Source organism: Octodon degus, unplaced genomic scaffold (genome assembly GCF_000260255.1).
Source record: "Octodon degus isolate 3935 unplaced genomic scaffold, OctDeg1.0 scaffold00016, whole genome shotgun sequence".
In the NCBI taxonomy this organism is placed as follows: Eukaryota; Metazoa; Chordata; class Mammalia; order Rodentia; family Octodontidae; genus Octodon; species Octodon degus.
In genome coordinates, this window is record NW_004524592.1 from 6,567,729 (window position 1) to 6,575,284 (window position 7,556).

General features: G+C 42.8%; 1 pseudogene; it reads right to left on the reverse strand.

The window, feature by feature from the left end:
• Window positions 1-6,015, reverse strand: part of LOC105741566 — a 6,351-nt pseudogene extending 336 nt beyond the window's left edge.
• Between the last annotated feature and the right edge of the window lie 1,541 nt (window positions 6,016-7,556).

Genomic DNA, 7,556 nt, shown 5'->3' on the forward strand with positions numbered 1-7,556 from the left:
AAAAAAAAAAAAAAAAAAAAAAAAAAAGAGATCCTTATGATAGCTAAATCTTGGAAACACCCCATATGCCCATAAATAGATGAACTGATAAAGAAAATGTGGCATTTATATATAACGGAGCATTAGTCTGCCATAAAGAAGCATAAGCTTGAGATATTTGTAGGCAAATGGATGCTCCTTGAGCTCATGTTAAATGAAATAAATCAGACACAGAAGTTTAAATATCACATGGTTTCTCTTAAACGAGAAACTCAAAGTATAAATACAGAGTAAAATAAAAGACAGATAAGAAAAAATAGGAAAACCTTTTTCAAATGGGAAGGGTAAAAGAAATGAGGAGGGAGGGTAAGGAAGGGCAAAGAGATTTTTTGAAAAATTTAAAAACATATTGAAAAGAACTGTTACAAATGGGAAGGAGAAGAAGAGTTAGAACAGGGAGGGATGGGAATGGAAGGACTAAATAGGTAAGAATTAAGATGTGTGATATATATGTACAAATTCCCCTCAATAAATATAATTATGTTCACCAAACATGTACTGAAAAAAAAGAATTTAAAAGAGCTGTTATGGAAAATAAAAAGAAACAGATTTTATTTATTTCTATTATAGTACCTGGAAGATTACCTGGCATATAGGCATGTATATGCTTTGAATAAATACTTCTTGAATAAATACATGAAATGATAGGGAGATGAATGGAACAGAAAGTCTAGGAGAAGACCCCAATCATAAGGAAATGCAAAGGACAGAGGAAACACTTCACATCAGTAGGAGAGATGAATTATTGCAATGAACAAATGTTTCCCCCCAAAAAAATCCTAAGTCATAAAATCCTAACCATTAGAGTATTAGGAGGTCTAGCCTTTGAAGACTGAAATAGAAAGGGATCCAGGAGACAGTGGGCAAAGTGGAGAGGGAGGGGAAGGGAAGGTTGAAAAATCTAGGATACATCATGTGTATGTACCAAATACCCACAATGAATGTAAATACTTTGTGGTATTTATAAACACAAACTAAAAATAATAATAACAACAGTAATAATAAAATCAGGAAAGAGAATTTAGAGACAGAGGAAGGGAGGGAGGTGGAGATGGGAAGGAGGTTAAAGAGTCAAAATGTGTTGTGTACATGCACCTGCTCCGCAAGAGGAACATAAGCTTCACATACTTCAACCTACTAATGAAATAATTTTATATGTGTTGTACTTAGAGGAACAGATATAATATAAGGAGCAGATATTAACACAAGATATATGATGTATAAGGAATTACAAGATTGGCTTATGACAGCCAGCCAAAGAGTCAGATGAGAGAGCCGTGTAGAGGGCATCTGCACACCCCACACTGAAGAATTCAGGCCCAAGGTCTGAGGCTCACTGCTGTGCTCCATGCAAGGCTCTGTCAGCTAATTGGTCTGTGACGTAAGACTGAAGAGTCTGCAATGGATGCTGATGTCTATGATGGAAAATGAAGGATCCCAGCTGGAGGCTGAAGAGTCTGTGCTGCAAGCCAGGTGATGAAGTCCAAGCCAAATGGGAAGACTGAAGTTCCTCTGACGAAGTGGAACATCAACTACTTCCTCAGTCCCTTTATATGGTCTCTTTGTGCTGAGTCACTCTGGGGGCTGAACCAATTGTGCCCCATTGTGAGACCCCCCACCAGCCAGAACTGCACCGGCTGAGTCATCCAGCCAAGTTCACACAATGTATCAACCACTACAATCCACCCCTTGTCAACTTGCCATATTTTAGACCAGTCTCCAAATACAGAGGTATGCACATAATTATGCTTAACATTGTTATGACTATCCTGCAGACAAACAGAAATGCACTAATACCCTTACCCAAATAGAAGGTAAGTTTTTTTGCTTATGCTCCAACATTAACACAAGTTTGATAATCTTAAAATCTTGTACTAAATCTATCCGTATTACATTATAACAGAACCATACATGGGGATGAAGTAGTCCAGTTATAATCCCTTTTTCTGTAGCTGATCACTGGGTTGTAGTGGGTATTTAGAGCTACCTTCTTCTACTACCCATTCTGTATACCCTTGGCCCTCAGCAAGTACCTCAGCAGGTCTGGGTTCTTTCCCTGGTGGAGTGACCTACACCTTCATTCCTGAAGGCTCTGGACCATTTATCATCATGCCTATATTAGAGTGTTGCAATTTTCCATTGACTTTAATAACAGGGCATGGCAATACTAAGAGGCACCTCAAGGGATCTCCTATACTCCATGTATAGTCTTCCTTTACTCCATTGTGGAGTAATAATCCAATTTACCCTTGATAGTCTGGGTCAATCACCCCTGACAGCACTGTGACTCCCTTTTTAGCTTGTTTCCTCAGAGGCATGAGGAGATCAAAATGACCAGGGGGAAATCTTAGATTCCAGTTCAATGGTATCATTGCTGTGCTTCCTGGTAAAATCCTTCCCCCCTCTGGGACTATGACTTCTAGTCCAGCAGAACATAAGGTTGTGGGGTCAGGAAGCAAGAATTTTGCTAGTGGATCACTAGGAGTAATGGTGAGTGGTACCATTCCTATTCCCACCCCTTGATTCCTGGACCCATGAATCCTGGCTATGGGAGACAGAGTACCATATAGAAGGCGCTGATGCAAAGCATATATAGTCTTGTAAAGTGCCTTTCCCCAGCCCTGCAACCTATTGCCACCTAGCTGGCACTGTAACTGCATCTTCAAAAGACCATTCTACCTTTCTCTCAATCCAGCTGCTTCTGGATAGTAAGGAATATGATAAAACTATGAATTCCATGAACTTGAGCCCACTGCTTCACTTCTTTAGCTGTAAAATGTGTTCCTTGGTCAGATGAAATGCTGTGTGGAATTCCATGGCAGTGGATAAGGCATTCTGTAAGTCCACGGATGGTAGTTTTGGCAGAAGCATTACGTGCAGGAAAGGCAAATCCATATCCAGAGTATGCATCAATGCCAGTGAGAACAAAGTGCAGTCCCTTCCATGATGGAAGTTGTTCAATATAATCAATCTGCCACCAGGTCACAGGCTGATCACCCCAGGGAATAGTGCCATATTGGGGACTCAGTGTTGGTCTCTGTTGCTGGCATATTTAGCATTCAGCAGTGGCTGTAGCCAGATCAGCCTTGGTGAGTGGGAGTCCATGTTGCTGAGCCCATGCATAGCCTCCATCCCTGCCACCATAGCTGCTCTGTTCATGGGCCCACTGAGCAATGACAGGGATGGGTGAAGAAGGAGGTTAGCTACTATCCACAACCTAAGTCATTTTATCCACTTTATTAAAGTCCTCTTCTGCTGATATCACCTTTTCATGAGCGGTCACATGGGAAACAAATATTTTTATATCCTTTGATCATATGAAGTCTATCCACATACCTCTTCCCCAAATATCTTTGTCACCAATTTTCCAATCATGCTCCTTCCAAGTTCCTGGCCATCCAGCCAAACTGTTGGCTACAGCCCATGAGTCAATATATAGTCACACATCCGGCCATTTCTTCTTCCAGGCAAAATGCACTACCAAGTACACTGCCCAAAGTTCTGCCTACACTGTGATGATTTCCCTTCATCACTGTCCTTCAGTGATGTCCCAGAAAGAGGCTATAATGCTGCACCTGTCCACTTGCGGGTGGTGCCTGCATAGTATGCAAAGCCATCTGTAAACCAAGCCCTAGTCTTCTCATCCTCTGACAGTTGATTATATGGCACATCCCACAATGCCATAAGTGCATGCTGGGAAACAGAAGGCAATATAGCAGGCGTAGAAGCCATAGGTATCTGGGCAACTTCCTCATGTAATTTACTTGTCCCCTCTGGCTCTGTCACAAATATACCAGTTCCATTTAATGATAGACTGTTGCTGTGCATGTCCAACCTTATGACTTGATGGATCAGATAATACCTAGGTCATGATAGGCAACTCAGGTCTCATGGTGACCTGGTGTCCCATAGTCAAATGTTCAGTTTCCACCAAGGCCCAGTAACAGGCCAAGAGCAGTTTCTCAAAAGGAGAATAGTTGTCTGCAGATGATGGCAGTGCCTTGCTCCAAAATCCTAAAGTCCTCCACTGCAATTCACCTATGGGGGCCTGCCAGAAACTCCAGAGAGCATCCCTGCCTACCACTGACACTTCAAGTACCATTGGATCTGCTGGGTCGTACGGTCCCAGGGGCAGAGCAGCCTGGACAATAGCGTGGACCCATTGCAGGGCTTTTTCCTGTTCTGGGCCCCATTCAAAATTAGCAGCTTTCCGAGCCACTCAGTAAATGGGTCGGAGTAAGACACCTAGGTAAGGAATATGTTGCCTCCAAAATCCAAATAGGCCTACTAGGCTCTGTGCCACCTTTTTGGTCATGGGGGAGCCAGATGCAACAACTTATCTTTTACCTTAGAAGGAATATCTCTACATGCTCCACACCACTGGACTCCTAGAAACTTCACTGAAGTAGAAGGCCCTTGAATTTTTGTGCGATTTATCTCCCATCCCCTGGCTCTCAAATGCTGTACTAACAAATCCAAGGTGGTTGCCACCTCCTGCTCACTAGTCCCAATCAGCATGACATCATCAATGCAATGGACCAGTGTGATATTTTGAGGAAGAGAAAAGCAATCAAGATCCCTACAAACTAAGTTGTGACACAAAGCAGGAGAGTTAATATACCCTTGTGGCAAGACAATGAAGGTATATTGCTGGCCTTGCCAACTGCAAGCAAATTGTTTCTGATGGTCCTTATGTATAGGTATGGAGAAGAAGGCATTTGCCAAATCAACAGCTGCATACCAACTACCAGGGAATGTGTTAATCTGCTCAAGAAAGGAAACCACATCTGGTACTGCAGCCGCAACTGGGGTCACCACTTGATTCAGTTTACGGTAATCTACCGTCATTCTCCAAGACCCATCTGTCTTCTGCACAGGCCAAATGGGAGAATTAAATGGAGATGTGGTGGGGACCACCACCCCTGCATCCTTCAAGTCCTTGATGGTGGCACTGATCTCTGCAATCCCTCCAGGAATGCAGTACTGCTTTTGGTTCACTATTTTACCAGGCAAGGGCAATTCTAAGGGCTTCCTTTTGGCCTTTCCAACCATAATAGCCCTCACATGGCAGGTTAGGGAACCAATGTGAGGATTCTGCCAGGCACTAGGTATATCTATGACAATTATACATTCTGGAACAGGGGATATAACTGCAGGATGGATTCAAGGACCTACTTAACCTACTGTGAGTTGGACCTTTGCTAAAACTCCATTGATCACCTGCCCTCCATAGGCCCCTACTCTCACTGGAGGGCCACTATGGTGTTTTGGTTCCCCTGGAATCAGTGTCAGTTCAGAACCAGTGTCCAGTAGTCCCCCAAATGTCTGATCATTCCTCTTTCTCCAGTGTACAGTCACTCAGGCAAAAGGCCTTAGGTCCCTTTGAGGAAGGATAGGAAGAAGACTAACTGTACAAATTCTGGGGGCATTAGGATCCTTCCCCAAGGAGACCTGGCTTCCCCATCATTCAAGGGGTCCTGGGTCTGTAAACTGGCTCAAATCCGGGAACTGACTGAGAGGTTGTGATTGCCTATTACCATGACTCGAAGTAGGTCTCTGTTCTTTTGCCCCATTATTCTTCCAATTATATAAATCTAGCAAAAATTTTGTAGTCTTCCTATCTATTTCACTTTTGGGAACACTGTGACTAATCAGTCAACACCATAGGTCTACACATATCAGATTATTCTGGTCTCTGTTTTGCTTCTTTCGTCCACGGCGATTAAGTGCTGCCACTTGACCTCTGCCATTCTAGGATCCAATTAAGCCCATTACCCTTAAATTTCTTAAATGAGTAACTGCGGTCCCCACTGTAAGGTCTGGCATGCAAAGAACAGCCATGACAGGGCTCTTCAGGGATGCTGGTGCTCCCCTCACAAATCTGTTTCTTAAAGTGTTAGTAAACAGTATGTTTTCAGGATCATCCCGATATGAAGGGTGAGGCTTAACATGACAGATCCACTCCAGCATCCCCATTTCCCTAAGTCTCTGAATCTCTTCATCAATAGTAAACCATGGAAGATGGTTTACTCTAACTCACTCACAGTGGGCCATCTTTTGAGCCATACTTCTGTCAACCAGCCAAACAGACTGTTAACACCTTTCTGTACTCCACAAGCTGCAACATTGAATTCAGAATCCCTACTTAATGGGCCCATATCAACAAACTCAGCCTGATCCAGGTGTGTATTTTTGCCACCATTATCCCACACTCGTAAAATCCATTCCCATGCCTCCTCATTAGGCCTCTGCTTATAAGAGTTAGAAAACTCAAGAAGGTCTTTGGGAGAATAACGGATCTCTTCATGGATCACATTATGTATCTCACCCTTAGGTGACTTCTGTGATTGAAGCCTGGTTATGGGCCTAGAGGCAAAAATGGGTGCTGAGGGTGGGAAGTCACAGCATTATCCTGTTTGTTCCATACAGGATTGGTGTCTCCAGATATATTAGGAGACACTGGTACTGCAGAGGAAGAAGGCAATGATTCCTCTGCCACAGTGGGCAGGGAATTCTCTTCCTCAGGCAAAATAATCTCATTAGCATCTAAAAACTCAGCATCCTCAGTCTCCTCAGGATCCTTCCACACATCTCCATTCCAATTTATAGGATCTCATTCTTTCCTAATCAGTGTCCTGACCTTTGCTTCAGGTACCCTTCGAGGCTGAGCATTTAATTTATGTTGCAGTTCAGCCAATTGAATTATGAGGGACTTCATTTGGGTTTCTTCAATCTCAGTCTTATGGCTAAAAGAAAGATTTTCTGTCAGGACATACTTAGAAACTTAAATTTTTTTATCTGGGTCTGAAGGCAGGAAATCAAATCTGTGAGCTCCTTATTTTCATGCATAAGTTTGTCCATTGAGGCTAAGACCAACCAACCACCATTATTATATCCTCTACTCCACCAAAGATGTTCAAAATTTTTATGTATGAAATCACTAAATTCCTGACATCTCATAAGTGGTGAATTAGGATAATCAAATGGATCAATACGGCATATTACTTTAAACAACTCATACCAAAGAGTATCAGTATGCTCCTTAAGATCAGGAGAGACCATGGTGTCTTTAGGTCTCATCAAATCTCAGAGCCAACTCCAGGAACTCTTAAAGTCATTTAAAAATTCCACCATTATATTCTATTTCACTAGAGCCACTCCTGGTACCATATTCTGTATTGGTCAGGGTTTTACTTAGAGGAAAAGACATAATATAAGGAACAGATATTAACACAAGAATGGAATTCAAGATTGGCTTACAACAGTCAGCCGCAGAGTCAGATGGGGGAGTGAAGGTCTGAAGCTCACTGCTGTGCTCCATGCAAGTCTCTATTCATCAGCTCATGGGTCTGTGACAGAAGACTGAAGACTCCGCGATGGACACTAAAGAGTCTGTGATGGAAGGTGAAGGATGCAAGCTGGAGGCCAAAGAGTCTGCGCTGTGAGCCAGGTGATGAAGTCCAAGCTGAATGTGAAGATTGAAGTCCCTCTGACAAAGTGAACATGGACTACTTCCT